Source organism: Bidens hawaiensis, unplaced genomic scaffold (assembly GCF_021521415.1).
Source record: "Bidens hawaiensis isolate Kalapana, Puna unplaced genomic scaffold, B.hawaiensis_p1.1 tig00009361_1, whole genome shotgun sequence".
NCBI classification, from domain to species: domain Eukaryota; kingdom Viridiplantae; phylum Streptophyta; class Magnoliopsida; order Asterales; family Asteraceae; genus Bidens; species Bidens hawaiensis.
This window is the reverse complement of record NW_027491690.1, coordinates 201,395-217,980: the sequence shown is the minus strand read 5'-3', so window position 1 is coordinate 217,980 and position 16,586 is coordinate 201,395. Positions and strand designations below refer to the sequence as shown.

The 16,586-nt window shown below is 33.8% G+C and overlaps 1 pseudogene across 1 annotated transcript; it reads right to left on the bottom strand.

Annotated features, from left to right (window-relative positions):
• Nucleotides 1-6,387: 6,387 nt before the first annotated feature.
• On the bottom strand, nucleotides 6,388-15,208 carry LOC143532122 (dicarboxylate transporter 2.1, chloroplastic-like; annotated as a pseudogene). Its single transcript, XR_013135124.1, has 4 exons — nucleotides 14,505-15,208; nucleotides 8,401-8,714; nucleotides 7,478-7,926; nucleotides 6,388-6,512 (listed from the first exon to the last, which is right to left on the bottom strand). The product of XR_013135124.1 is annotated as a dicarboxylate transporter 2.1, chloroplastic-like (transcript).
• Nucleotides 15,209-16,586: the final 1,378 nt, after the last annotated feature.

Below are 16,586 nucleotides of genomic sequence, written 5' to 3'. Positions count from 1 at the left end.
TAAACATCAGTTTAAGACACAACAGTAATAGTATATATAATATATAAAGAAATATGCAGATTGTTCCTGTGAGATAAAACAGTTAAACCATAACACATACACAAACAATCAAACATAAAGAAATGGCTAAACCGTTGCCATGCGAATGGGCATTGGTTACCAAAAATGAGGTGTCGGTGAAACCATTGTCAATGCGTCGGATGCCGGCCACTACGACGGTCGTATGATCATACTAGACTGAGAATATGTTGGACCTCTCCGAATGCGGTTCAAATAAAGCAAGTAAGCAAATAGCAAGTTAGGCACAAACTGATATACACACAAGGATTAAACAGTTGCAATTTTGAATACTAGATAATAGATAAATATGATACGATACGCATAAGTCCCCAAAAAGGTTAAAAATAAGTAAAAATGGGAGTGATTACTCACCTGATCGGATGAAAGAAATACAACTGAGGATGATGAAGAAAAACTGAGTGAGAGGTTACGTGATTCTCAAACGAATCTTCCTAAACAAAAACACAAGGACTAACATAAATCACTAATGAAAACGAAAAACTATGACAACCGGTGTTAGCTCGCAAATCGTAACACTGGATATTTAATAGCCCATTTCTGTAATCATTATTTTAGACTAAAATTATTGTTTCAGTTTTGATGAAGCAAACAATTAATGTAAGAAATAATACCAAGGATCATGCTTGTTAGTATATATATATAATATAATAGTGTAAATCAGTTATAAATTTAATTTAAAAGGCTTGGTTTGACACGTTCTTAACAATCTTATATATATTAGTTACATTTTGCAAGTATGTTTTAGTTAAGTAATAATTTCTAAAATAAAATAATAATTAAATAGATAAATAAAGAATATCGGACATGATGTCCATTTTCATTTATCTGTTTAGTTTTCTTTTTATTATTAAAACAAATAATAATGAAATATTTAGTAAATTTAGTAATAAATGTTGATAGGAAAAAAATAAAAAGAAATAAGTAAAAGGCACTTTGTCTTCTTCGTTTGAACTCCAAAAGCCAATATCAAAGTCGAACATCAAGTTTGATAATAACAATCAATACATTAGGGCTTTAAATCGGTGTGTAAAAAAAAAGATTAGAATTATTATATATCTAGTACCTCAGATTGGGTTCGAATTGACGGTGGTGAACCTGGCCGGAGTTCAAGTGCGGAGGCGGCGAATGCTATTGAACACAGACAGAGAGTGGTGAGTGACGGTGGCCAGTGACAGACAGAGAGTGGTGAGTGACGGTGTCTCGAATATGAGCAGAAAACGTTTTAATTTATAGGGGTTTAGGACGCGTTTACTATATTTGGTAAACCATGATTTTCGCTCGAGTAAATGGAGTAAATAACTAAAAATTATGCTTCTCAAATGGTGGCACCATGTTTGGTAAGAGATCCCGAGTTAAACGGTGAAATTAAATGGGTGATTCGGCCCTTAAATTGTTGTCTAAAGATGTCGCCGGAAATTTTAAAGGTGGCCGGAAAGCTTTAAAGGTTGCCGGAGAAACGTGATATACGGTAGGTGGAAAAATAAATTTCTAAATCAACTTTCATAAACTACAAAATGGCCCTCCAACTAAGACACAACTTAATTATAGCTCATTAACTATATATAAACCTTTATATTGTAAGCAAACAAATTTAAAAAATGCACAATTAAGAATTCCATGCTTTAAACCTCATATGAAAATAATAGCAATAAAAAATATCTTAGAGATCAAATATTTGGAGCGGTCGGGGTTTACGGTTGGTTTGTTTATGTAACAAAGTTATAATTAATTAAGTAATGAACCATTAGTAATATGCATTTGATTAATTTAATACTTTATTAATTACCCAAAAACGAAAATGGATCGTGTAATATGTATGTGTGTGTGTATTATAAGAAAACCCGAGTTGTTACATCCGATTTCAAAAAGGGTATGGCGACCAAGTTTGAGATGTCGGATCTCGGGAAGTTAACCTATTGTCTCGGAATCGAAGTATTCCAACGAGAGGACGGGATAATAATTACAGAAGAAGGATACGCCAAAAGAATTCTAAAGGAGACCGGTATGCAAAACTGTAATCCGTCTCAAGTCCCGATGGATCATGATGTGAAATACTCAAAAGTCGAGAATGAAGTCGAACTCGATGCAACCGAGTATCGAAAGCTAGTTGGTTACTTACGGTATTTATTACACACTCGTCCGGATATGGCGTACTCTGTGGGTATTGTTAGTCGATATATGAAAATTCCACGAGAATCTCATGGTATGGCAATGCGACACCTATTGAGATATTAGAAGAGAACGCTGAGTTACGGGATCAAGTACGGGAAGAACGGGTCCTAAAGACTTGTAGGTTATAGTGATAGTAGTCACAACATAGATGAGGATGATAGTAGAAGTACCACGGGGCACGTGTTTTATTACGGGCAATCTCCAATTACATGGTGCTCACAAAAACAAGCAACAGTTGCACTCTCATCGTGTGAAGCCGAGTACATGGCGGCTTCAGTAGCTGCATGTCAAGCTGTATGGTTCGAGAGTTGTTGAGCGAGTAGACTGGAGAAGCATTGCAGAAAGTTATGTTGAAAGTTGATAACACGTCCGAAATAGCTCTTGTGAAAAATCCGGTTTTTCACAACCGAACAAAGCATATAAAGTCTCGCTTTCATTTTATCCGAGATTGCTACAACGACGGCGAGGTCGATGTTGAGCACATTAGCGGGAAAGAGCAACTGGCCGATATCCTCACTAAAGCACTCGCAAGAATCAAGTTCACGGAGATGCGCGAGTTACTTGGAGTTGAAGACCTTTCTAATCCGAATCAGAAATTAGGGGGGTGAATGTTGGATTAATTTCTATTCCGGGTCACATGTCGGTGAACCGGGCCTAAGAGGTTTTAACAAGTCGGTTAAAGTCTAAGGGGTAATGAAACAATCTTCCATATGCTTGGTGGCCAAGTTCACCTTGTTGGCCAAGTTGACCTTGTTGCCCAAGTTCACCTTGGTGGCCAAGTTTGAGTGGTGGACACACATTATGCTTGATGACCAAGTTGGGTTACTAGTATATATACATGTACAAAGTTAGTGTTAGAAACAACAAACACAACTATCACCACCATCACTACCAAAGATGTTGTAATCAATTTTTTGAGTTATATATTCTGGTTATAATATAAGTTGGTTATTTCTAAGTTGTGCGTTAATTATTGTTTATCATTCTTGAGGAACACATCTCGGATGCACCTCATACCCCTTCCCTCTTTTTCTCTCGCACGATCTCTTTGTAGACCTATTCGGTATCGATCCTTCCATGAACACCTCTCTTCTATCTCTTCGTCATATCAACGACACCTTCTGATATATCATCTAGATGTGCATAAAAAACCTGAACCCGAAACCGGACCCGATTAAAATACCTGGAAGTGGATTTTTATATCCGGGTTTTTAATACCCGAACCCGAACCCGTACCCGACCCTACCCGTAGGGTACGGATAGGGTATGCATTTCAGTACCAAAACTCGTGCCCGGAACCGGACCCGATTTATACCCGGTAATACCCGAAAACTCGAACCGGGTTTTACAAATACCTGGAACCGGATTTTTCAAATACCTGATCTATAAAAAAATAATCCTAAAAGGTGCAACCCCTTAAAAAATCCAATATATATTCGAAAAATACCCGAAAAAAGCCAGAAAAAACCCGAAAATAGGGTTTTTTCAATACCTGAAATACGGTATTCAAGTCCCCGGTTTTTGAATACCCGGTTCTATACCCGACCAGAACTCGATATATATGGTATGACTTTTAGAAACAATACCCGGACCCAAACCCGACCAGGGTTTTACCAATACCCGATTTTCCAATACCCGGGTTCAGGTATTTGAAAAAACCCGATTTATTCACCTCTAATCTCACCCACCACATCATTACATCTTCTAATCACTCCTCCAAATGAGTTAAAAAAAAGCTCAAATAGAGAGCATCTGAAATATTCTTACAAAGAATTTTATACCAATCTTTTTATTCACGTGATAACTCGTAAACGTGCGACGAGGGTTGAAATGAACATTTCAAAAAGGTACATAAAAGTTTTAACCTTGGGTGGGAAGATATAAAACTGTACTATTATTACTATCATTTTAAACCTTCAATGTAAAAGATTATAATAAATATGCTATTTGGGATTTTCTTATAAATTACAAATCAACATGAGTAAAATTTTGTTTTTATGGATTAAAAGTGGTTTGCTATTTTAATAAAAGATATTGGTTTTTTCCACCGTACAACTTTCACCAGTTAGTTAATATCACTCTCAACTTTCGATTTGTTATTCACCACTCTCAATTTTCACTTCATTTGTTTACGGCACTCACGAACTTAACGGACCTAACTCCGTTAGTTTTTTTGCTGACGTGACATTATTCTTGCTGACGTGGCTTCTCTAATAAAACAACAACAATAACAACATTAATAATAATAATAATAATAATAATAATAATAATAATAATAATAATAATAATTTGTCTTCTTCATCGTCTCTCTCACCCCAGGTCCCCAACCACCCCCGCCCCCTTAATACACCCCGCCACCACCGTACAACTCCTCACAGACACCGGCACCACCATACAATCATCATCCGATACCTCATCTCCTGACGGATCCAACAATCCGAGATCCACCAGTTCCAGTAACAACTTGCTGCATCAAATACGATAACAAAACAAAACCTAAACCATCCGCTTCAAAATACGAACATCATCATCGCCAATCGGCTTTTCGTTTCGTTAAGCATACGTCCAATATCCCTATAATTTCACCAAATGAAGCTCAGAATGTTAATAACTCATGTTCGGTTACCGGAAACCATGGCGGTGGATTAGGAAAAAGTTCGGTAGCTTTAGGATCGGTTAATTCAAGTCGGAAAGGCACCACGAAGGCTCCGGCTATAGTTTCCCCAATTCGAGACGACCTTTAAGTGTTCAAGTCTTGTCTTCTTGAACATCGATTTAGCACTGATGGAACAATAAAAAATGTGACGAGTTGTGCGTTGGTGCCGGTGTATGTGAGGAGTTGTACGATTGTGGTAGTCTGTGTATATTGAGGGTGGTATCTTATTGGTGTGATGGTGGTGGGTGGTTGTATTGAGGGAGGTGGTTGGGTGGGGAAGATGATGAAGAAGACGTGTTGGGGGGGGGGGATGAGATATTATTATTATTATTGTTATTATTATTATTATCATGAGTTTTTATCATAATTTTATTAAAAAGAGACATGTAAGCAAGATCAGTGACATGTCAGCAAAAATAATGCCACATCAGCAAAAAAATTAACGAAGTTAGGGTCCGTTAAGTTCGGGAGTGGCAGAAACAAATAAAGTGTAAGTTGGGAGTGGTAGGTAACAAATCGAAAGTTGAGAGTGATATTAACCAATGGATGAAAGTTAAGAGTATTACAAACCAATATCAATTTTTAATAAAAGTTAGTTACTATTTTATGATTTTCATTTTTTTATACTTTTGCAAAACGTAATAAACAATTATTAAATATTATTAAAAGACAAAACAATGGACAAAAGTTGAAAAAGAGAGAACAAAGCCAAAAGAAATTGATAGTGGAGATGGAGCATACACCATCATGCCTCAAAAAGCTACACCCAAGTCAATAACTTTTTATAAAGGTTATGCAACACGTACACGTAAGTTGTAATTTAACAAAATTGTACATTTTGGTAACATCGAAATCAGACAAATATGTAACACACTATTTGGTTTTTCACAATTCAGGTATTTAGAAAAGTCGGTATGAACAACATTACTAGTTTTTTATATTACTTAAAAACGAGTAGTTATTAATGATGGAATCCGTTGTCATATGAATCCTATTCTGATCTGAAACCGTCCTGACCCGAAACCTATTCTGACCTGAATCCATCCCGACTCGAACCAAATGTATATTATTGATATTAATGATGAAATTGTGTTTTTCTGCAATGACAAAAAAAAACCATTTTGGCCCGAACCTATTTGGAAACGGACCTAAACAACCCTTTTTTTTCTCAAACCCATTTTAACACGTGACCCATTCTGACCCAACCCAACCCGTTTACTGGTAACATATGACAATGTGTCATTGGATGTGATGATTTTTAACTGATAATTAATCAGTTCATAATATCATTGTTCTAATTCAAGTACAATGTCTGACTAAAGAGTCAAAGGCATAACCAATCTACTGAAATAGATAACTTAATAAAAGTATCTATGGTAAAAGAAAAAAAATGGAGAATAAACAGAACGTAAAAGGGTTATAATTACATCAGATTAGACTATATAAGCATTTTTTGGTTAAACAAATGCGTATCGCATCATCCGGACTCAATAAAGTCCTAAAATCTTCCACCATGGACTTCCAATTAGTCCCCATATTATTATGTTGATAAAAGCCATCAAGATCCCAAGCTTAAAAACGTCCGGAAGTTTTACGTAGCCAGCTATAATAACACCATCATTCAAACGTGTCAAACAAGTTAAAAGTATTTGAATGTTTTCAATACGTACAATGTGTTGTTTTAGACTGCTTATTAAACATTTAATCTCTTTATTTCATTTTGTTACATTATTGTTTAATAAAAATCCTAGACACACTTTAATAACTTTATTTGAAAAGAAATGTGTTATCATATTATCAAAGGAGTATTCATTTTAGAAACAATAGGGTAGTAGAAACTCATAAAATAATACACTTGGGACCATTAAAATTTATTAATTAAAAGAGTTATTAATTAATCAATAAATTAATAATTATTAATTTATATGTTAATTAATATTTTATTAATTTATAGTAGAATACCTAGTTTACAAACACATTTCAAGCTTCCACTTAATTATTGTATACAATGCATGTATATCAAATGAACGGCCCAATTTGAAAGAAACCTTCAATCTCCCACCTTATTATGCTTCTTGTGTTCAATGTATCACTTCGCGAAACGAAGCTATTAAAGCGGCAATCACATTGAACAATTTCTTGTTAAGCTATGAGAAAACAACACCAAAAGTTCTTACCATGCTAAGGAAAATTAGAGACGAAATTCAAGGGGAAATTGATTTCAACAAAAAACAAAAGACAATTGAGTCATTTTTCAAGAAACCTTCATAAATCATTCATGTAATATGCTATATATAAGGAATTATTAATTTATATTTTATATGGGGTCTAAAGAAATTATCAAAAATGTATTATCTTATAATTTTAACGAATTATTAATTTAGCACCCTATCCCCGAGTCGGGACCGGTAAAAATATTATCTTAGAGAGTTTATTAAATAATCGAGTATTAATTTATCGAGTTTCTACTATATGTTGATATTTGTACTATGAATTATGATATAATAGGTCAAAGAAACCTGAATTGACCAATTAAGTAACATGAATAATGAGATTAAAATATGATACCTCCATAATATACAGCAGCCTGACCACTACTGTAATGTGTAAGTGTACCAAAAAGACAGGTGTTGAATGCCAAAGCCAAGGCGGAAAGAGTTCCGGGGACTTTAGCCGTTAGGTGCATTTGAAGGAAACCCGAGTATAAAGCACCAACATGAGCGGTTTGACCCGCAAATAGATAATGAATGAGGAAATATACAGATTGAAGAATAAGAATCTCTAGATGCTATCCGATTGATAAAGCCTTTAGTAAGTTGGCTACGCATTTCGACAACCATGATACCACACCTAGAGTAGTTAATTCCCCTGCCATGCCTATAAGCACCGCAAACCAAGCCAATGTGTCCCATGCCGATTTTTCACTTAAGCAATCGTCCCAACTCAATACTCCAAGTATCAATAGGGCCGATAGACCCAGCATTGCCGCCACCACACTTTTAATGTCCAAACTTTCTCTACACACACACACACGTTAATCAAGGGTGTGTAGGTGTGTAGTTCTGACACGACATGAAATTTCATGGGTATGAGTTTAGTCTATACGGGTTCAGACCGGTGTCTGGTCAAACAAGTGAACACATTAACCAAACGGATCGCAGCCTGCGTTGACCTAAAGTGTTCACAACATGGCTGGTTTAAACCATTTATTTATGTATATGTACTTTTAATTAATTTTTTTTTTGTGCAAGGGTATTATTGTAACAAAACTTTAAACGGTTATACATAATTGCGTAAAAAAACTTATAAAAGTATATCTTTATTTGTAAATTTTAAGTTTTAATATACAAAAAAAAGTGTCATATAATTTTCATTTTAAAGTCTAGCGGTTATAATTCTGTCGACAAATGAATGCATCATGTTTGGATTCACGTGTGACATAGTTCCTAGACTTGTGTAAAAAAGTCATATAATTTAACTTGTTAAGTTACCCAGCGATCCATAATGCGACGGTGACAAGCATGGTTCCTAACATGATCCACTCGATCCTTTTGACGGGACCCATTTGTTCAAGTTTGGTTTTAGCCATGTTGGGAGCATCGGCGGTGTGCTTGATCTCGGGTGGAAAGATCTTGTATATGATTAATGGTGTCAACATGAGAGAAGCCAGTGCTGGGAAACACGCAGCTTTGAACCATGAAACCCATGGGCTCTTTATTTTCACCCCTAAACTGTCGGCTAGTTTGATACACAACATGTTTTGTGCTGCAGCTGTTAAAAATAGAGCACTAGAGCTGCTAGAGGACTGTCATTCATAAAATTTTAAATATGTTAGTAGTAGTATAGTATACTAGTATTATTATTATTCTACCAAAGCCCATTTCAATTTTAAATAGAACCCAATGATCGAAATCCAAGCCCAGCCCAATGATATCTATTTTATTCAGTCAAGTAAGATATATTTTAACTTAATATAACTAAAGAAAATTGAATTTCAATAATTTTAACAATGATCAACTGAGTAATAATAATACTGGACCAATAAAATTAACTTTCACATTTCATTAGCATAGACAATTCCACTTTAACATAGATGTAACTCTTTTGTCTTTAAAGAATAATTCAAGTCAACCTGAATATCGTAATTTATATAGAAATGATGTAAGAAATGACGTAAATGAAAGTTAGGGCAGATGGAGTAGCTTCTCTGATAGAATGGGATTGTGTTTGGAAATGAAAGTAAAAGTTACGAGTGTTAAGGGTAAAATTGTCAATTTAAATTATTATTGAAGGTAATAGTTTAGATTGTTAATATCTAACTTGCGTTAACTTTAAATCCAAAGTTGTTAACTTTTGTAAGGTATTATATGTTAATTTTGTTATGGAAACAAATTTGATATATTATTTCATGCAACTTTTTAAACAAAAGTTAGTAAAGTAAACGTTTTTCTTATTTTTCTTTTATATTTATGTATTTTAACAAAAAAAGAAACGTATTTTTATTTTAATTTTTGAAACGAACTGCACATTATGTATATTCATGCAATTTTTTAGGTTATTAGTCAAGACATTTGGTTTCGTATTTGTATATTTATTAAGTGGTTAAAGAGGATTTATGTGGTTTGGTTTATAAAATGAATCATTTTGTATTAAACATATAGGTTTAGATATGTTTATAATATAGGTTTAGATATGTTTATATATACATGTATTCATATATTGGTTAACGATTAGAGAAATTTAAAATAGAAGAATTTTGGATTTATCCTCCAAGTTTACAACTTTATAGCCATAACATACCTACAATTAACATATTTACTTTACTTTATGTGAGAAATCTCGCCTACTCTTAAATAAAATAGAACATATACATGAACACAAACCAAAACACGAAAAATATATACCCAACTGTAGACAAGCAAACGTAAACAATAAAAAGTAAAGCCAATTAAATATTATATTTTTAAAGTAATATACCTAAATTTTGTCTTGGTTATGAAAATAAATACGTTTATTATTTGTACACATATGTCACGTGTAAATATACATCCAAAAAATGAAATGTTTCCATAATAAAAAATAATATTGAAAAACAAAATAACAATATCATTAATAATAATTAAACGTACAACCTAACATTATAATATCTTTCTTTTAATTATATAGAGAAAATTGAGAAAGGTGTCATGACATGTCCGTTGGTTTGATGTGTACCCTCTTTTGTTTTAAGAATCTTTGAGAACAACAAAATAAAAATGGTGTTAAAAACACTTCATTAATATTGTGTAATATTTTTAACAAAATTTAATAATAAACTATTAATGAAAGAGTGATTTTGTATTAATTAATTTAATCTTTCAGTCATGCACTAAGAATTTTAATCAAGAAATAACAAGAAACAAAAAAAAAAAAATAAAAGTATATATTATTTATTTTGATGGAAATTTTTAAAAATGTTAAATACATAAATAATGGTTACTAACAATCTAACATTCTGATAAAAGGTTTGTAATTGTTTTATATTTGTAAGTAAATATATTATATAGAAAATAGCAAAGAAAAGGATGGGAGTTGGGATTGATATGAACCACATCAAAGTTCAAAGACAACAAGTGAACAACTCAATTGATTAAGAAGAGGGTTTTACTAGAACACAATTTTATAAGTGAATATGAGAGTAGCTACTACAAAGCGATTACAATAAAGTGGCAGGCAAACGAACAAAAGTTGTGTCATAACCCCCTTTTGAATAGGCAAACAGGCTTTTACTTTGCTCGGTTAAGTCAAGATGCTACTTTGGTAAGAGGGGACAAATTGGTCCCAGAAAACACAAAATGGGGAGAAATAGAGGGCAAGTTGGAGGGTGCTAGGCGATGAGGAAAAAACAAGGAATTTTCTTGATTTGTGAGGAAATGCAAGACGAAAAAGAAGTACTTGTGAGTGGTGAACGTCAAATTGCAATACCATCGTATGGGTGTGGCCTTGCCGCCTAGCTGTGAGGCGTGGTGAACGTCAAATCTTCCACTTGTGAGAGAGCCCGTGAGCAACTCATCATGAGTGGACTCACAAGTGTGGTATACTGGTATGTATCCTTGTGAGTGAATTTTCAAATATATTATTTAAAAAAATGGTCTCACTTACTAAACCATTGCATCCCTTAGTGCGTATGTGTATGACTACATGCCTTGTCTAGATGACGCCTACGAGACACCTATTGCTAATATTTACAAGACGTCTGGACGATTACAGATTCTGCAAGTTAGCACTATGCCATCTGAACTAGGTTGTGTGAAATTAAACTTTTATGGCTACTCCTTTATCAATTAACCTATACTTATACCGTGACGGTCAAGCTATAAGTAAATGTATATTGATAATAATTATTTTCAAATAAAATATAATTTTAATAATACTAATACAAACTTAGCAAATATAATAAAACTAGGTCCCCCTAAAATAAACCACTAACAAAATTTGTATTTAAATAAATTTCCTTAACTCTAATGTGTATTCCTTTTCCTCTTTTACTGTTAATGTATGATACTTTTTGAGTGTGAGTTTTTGATTTGTTTCATATAATTAGCACAATAGTTTATATGCCAAAACTTCTTTTAAAAGTAGTTATTGACCTTTAGTTGGCACCCAAAAGAAGTGGCGAAGTCTCCAACATTGTAGGTTGATCGTTGGGGTGGCATTTGTGACTCGTTATGTTGAATTGGTTGTATCAAAATGTATATGATGGGTCAAACTAAAAAAGAAAATGATTGAAACGGGTCAAAACGGGTTGACATTTCTCAGGGTTTTTTTTAGTATTTTTACTTTTTAAGTTTTTGATTTATATTTCGAGTTATAATTTTTTAATTAATTTTTTTAAATTTTGTGGTGAGGGGTTTTGAAATGGGTCAAGATTTTGATACAACCCCCGAGAAAAGTCAAGTAAAAATACTAAAAATTTTCTTCCGCTTTCTCGTTCCATACCCCCCCCCCCCTCAAGAAATGTCAACCCGTTTTGACCCGTTTTAATCATTTTATTTTTTTTTGTTTGACCAATTCTGACTCATCATATACATTTTGATACAACCCATTCAACCTATGGGTCACAATTAGGGGTGTCCAAAATACCCGAACCCGATTAATCCGACCCGAACCCGAATAAGCAAATTCGGGTCGGGTTAAATCGGGTCAAAAAGTATTAATCGGGTTATTCGAGTCAACCCGAATAACCCGAATTGTTAATAGGGTTGGGTTTCAGGTTTATTTTTGGGAAAAACTCGGGTTTCGGGTTAACCCGAATAACCCGATTAATGGGAATACTTAACTTTATATACAACAATTAAGGCGGTAATGTTTCATTTACATTGTGTTCATTTAAATAAACGAACTAGCATGCACACATATTTCACTCGTTCATCTATGTTTGTGAATGATTTTTTATGATCGTTCATTTAAGTTTGTTTACGTTCGTTCATGTTCGTTTACATATTAATAGAAAATATTAAATATTATTTGCATTTAGTAATTATATCACCCTAATATGTTTTATATTTGTTTGTTTGTGTTTATATAAATGCGTTCATTTATGTTTGTTAATGTATGTTTGTGTTCGTTAATGTATGTACATATATGTTCCTTCATGTTCGTTTATCTTTGTTTAATTATGTTCATTTATGTTCGTGAATTCTTCGTTTATATTTTAAATGAATGATCATGAACACAATATTTATTCGATTAAGTGTTCCTGTCGTGTTCGTTAAAAGTTACCTGAAAGAATACGACGCCTTTGTTCATGTTCGTTCGGTTCATTTATAGGTTTATATGTGAAATTATAAGATAATTACTTATAAAAGAAATTGAAAATTAAATAGAATAAGAAATTTTGCAACCTACAAGTTACAAACACATAAAACAACTTAAAATTATAAAGTAACATGGTTAACCCAATTAACCCAACTAACCTGACCCGACAAACCCGAAACCCGAATAACCCAAACCCGACTAACCCGAACCTTAATAGGGTCGGGTTGCGGGTTAGATATTTTTTGAGGAAAACCCGACTAACCCGAAACCCGATCGGGTTGACCCAATTAACACCCCTAGTCACAATTGCCACCTCTAGACTTGAACGTAAGAGCAAAACCGTAGGATAAGCCACCAAAATTGTGGGTTAAGCCTTATTCAACGGCCAAACGTGTAGACTAAATCCTAGGTTCTATGCCGACGAAGTTGATGTACCAGCTTTTGATTAGTGGAAATAAGGACCAAGTACTTTAGTCAGTTAGTGAATGCAAAATTTTCCAAAGTATTTTGAAAATTTGATTTAGTAAATATTTGTGTAATTTTCATTTTATGTGTTTCAACTTTTATGGTAATTCCAAACAAATTGTTTTGAGTGTTGAATGATTATATCCCAATCCCATCAATATCCCAAATGCTGACTTTGTATTTCTGGTCGTGCATTCATTATTGAGGATAGAAAAAAGCATCAAAAGCAATTATTTACCACAAATGAATCGAGGGAGATTCAATCATTAAGATAAGATTTCCAGCATATTCCAAATTAATAATATTTTTCTATATTTGCTTTATCGTGTTGATGGAGGGAGATTTCTATCATTAAAACAAGATTTCCAACTTATTTGACAAAACTTTTATTTGTTTGAACGTCAAAAAAAAAAAAAAGTTTCTCAACCGAATTTTTATGAATTAGTCAAGGACTTTTATTATTATCAAAATATTTAATACAATAACGTGTTACCCTTAAATTAGTCAAAGATTAAGTCACATTCTACCTATATGAAAAAAAGTTATGCCATTTCATTTACACAATTTTAGAGGTAAAAGACTTTTTCCACATTTACTTGAATTTTAATTAAGTTAAAAATAAATTAATATACTAAAATTAGGTTTAGATACTTTTTTATGTTTTTTCCATGTCTAATACAAATGGTGTAGCCATGAATTTTTCCTACGATTTTGAAAATCTTCAAGGGACAGATGATTAATTGCCTATCTATCATTAACTGTCAGGTTTTTCTGCCTGATACTGTTAAGCGATTCGGGTCGACTCACATAGAAAAATAACAAATATCAAATCGAAATGCAAAAGTTTAATGTTACGGGTTTAACAACTTAGAATTTTTAATTGAAATGTGTGTTAATGTTCGTCGTCAAGGTTTTTAAGGGTTATGATGTAAAAGTTTTAACGGGTTCGATGTTGAAATTTCTACGGGGCTGATATCAAAATACATGAATATATAACAATAAAAAAAACTAGACGAATTTGTCCCTATCTAAGAGCATACGTAATGGATGTTTCCCGAAAGTGAAAACGGTCCAAAACAGCGGGACTGACCCCACCCCGGCCCGTTTTAGGCTTGTTTTTGGTGGCTGGCGTTTTCTAACCAAGAAAACTTAAGTTTAATGGTTTTTTTTTTCTTTAAAAAAGAAAATAAACCATGTTTGGTAACTTTTTATAATTATAATTTTACCCTAGCTTGAACCATAACATGACAATTTAAGCAAGTTATAAAAACTAACGTAACAAATAATAATAATAATAATAATAATAATAATAATAATAATAACAACTACGCACCTGAAACTGTGACTGAATAAGAAACGCCCCAAGCTTCCGAGACGAAGCATCTTTCGGCTTACTCTCAGCCGCAATCGCCAAAGAATTAATAATCGGCAAAAATACCCCCCCGGCTCGGGCCGTCGTGCTCGGCATCGCGGGCGATATAAGCGCTTCACAGATGGCTAACCCGTAAGCCAACCCCAACGTACTCTTCCCTAGCCACCTCACAAAATACATCGCTAGCCGATCCCCTAGCCCAGTCTTAACAAACCCTCGGCTAAAGAAAAACGACACGACAATCAACCATATGACCTCGTTCGTGAACGCCTTAAACGCGTCATCGAACGTTAATGTTCTTGTTATCACGGTTATTGTTAGGCACACGAAAGCCCATGCCCCCACGGGTAATGGCCCGAGTATGAGCCCGGTTATGGTTGTTAAAAATATCGCGAATAAGCGCCACGCTTGTTTCGTGACCTCATCCGGTTTATGGATCGCGAAGCACACGAGGAGCCCGATAGCTAGCGAAATTGCGAGCGGGATCGGTTTCGCGCCCGGGAAGTTGGGGAACCGGATAGCGCGGCGGCGGGTGTGGGTCGGGATGGTTATGACCGTGGCCGCGGCGGTATCTGGTGGCGGATTTGACATCTGTAAGCTGGAATTATGGAAATGGTTATAACTTATAATTATAAACTTATTATGGTGGGATATATAGGGAGTGAGTGTATGTGTATCATGTGGTGTGTGTATATATAATGTTGGACTAACTGATTTGAGCCCGAAACTAAACCGTAGGGTTGTAACTGGGTTGAGAACTCCTTTTGTTGAGACGGGTTAAATCCGAATTGACCTTTTTACAATCTGAAATGAACTTTTTTATTTTTTAAATTGATTTCAACCTTAGTCGGTTTGATCCAAAACCTGATGAGGTTTAACCCGTGTATGTAGAGGTTAAATATAGGTATTGATGTTCCGTCTACTTTATGTTCCTTGTGTAATGACGGAACAAAATATGTTCTTCATGTCTTTGGAGATTGTAACGCGGTAATTAAAGAACATTTGGATGTTGGTTGAAAGGTGGCTCAACGTGAATTTGCCAATTTTAAGTTTTCCTTTATATTTAATGAATTGGGTAGATAACTCTTCGTTAAGTGTAGCTAATAAAGAAGTTGTAGGTTCAATTATATATGTGACTTGGTGGGCTATTTGGAAGCTTCAGAATGATTTGATCTTCTTGAAGAGTCGATTAAAAAACACGTGGTTGTTTGATGATGTTATGGTTTGTTTTTCTTTCTATTGGTTCTCGAGTAGAAACAATAGGTGTAACTTTTCTTGGACAAAGTGGATGAAAAATCATATGCTTCTCATGTAGTTTTTTTTTTCTTGCTCGTTTAGCTTCTGGCTGGTCGGTGCTTTATAAAATTTCGTCGTTCAAAAAACAAAAAACAGGTGAAATAAAAGGTTTTTAATAACTAATCCTAACCAAAACTGATTTAGAAATCGGCTTGGCTCCGATACTTAAAATTGGGTTGAGAACTCCCTTGAGACGGGTTAAACCCGAATTAACCTTTTTACAATCTGAATTGAACTTTTTCATTTTTTAAAATGCTTTCAACCTGAGTCGGTTTGATCCGAAACCTAAGTTGGTCTGGGCCAAGAACACAGATTTTCCACATCTAAGTGTGTGCAAGTTATATGTTCATACCAACATACGAATATGAAAATAGTTACTACTAACGACAACTTGCTACTAGTCATGTTTGATCCTAGCGGTCACAAGACGAACATAGATTATACAATCTCTGTGTTTAAAGAACTTATGCACATTAGCGCTAATCATTGACGTGGATATGATAATTTAGAGAAAGGATTATATTTATAAATATAATCCTATAGTTTTAATTGTTATTATCTAAAAAAATATATAATCATAATCCTATAGTTTTAATTGTTATTATCTAAAAAAAAAACTAATTATAGTTAAGATTAATGAATGTTAATTTAGAGTAAACCTTTAACTGTAACAATGGTTTAACTATGCATTTAATATATAATTTCACAAATATATAGATAAATGCTTTTTTATTTTAATTGTATATA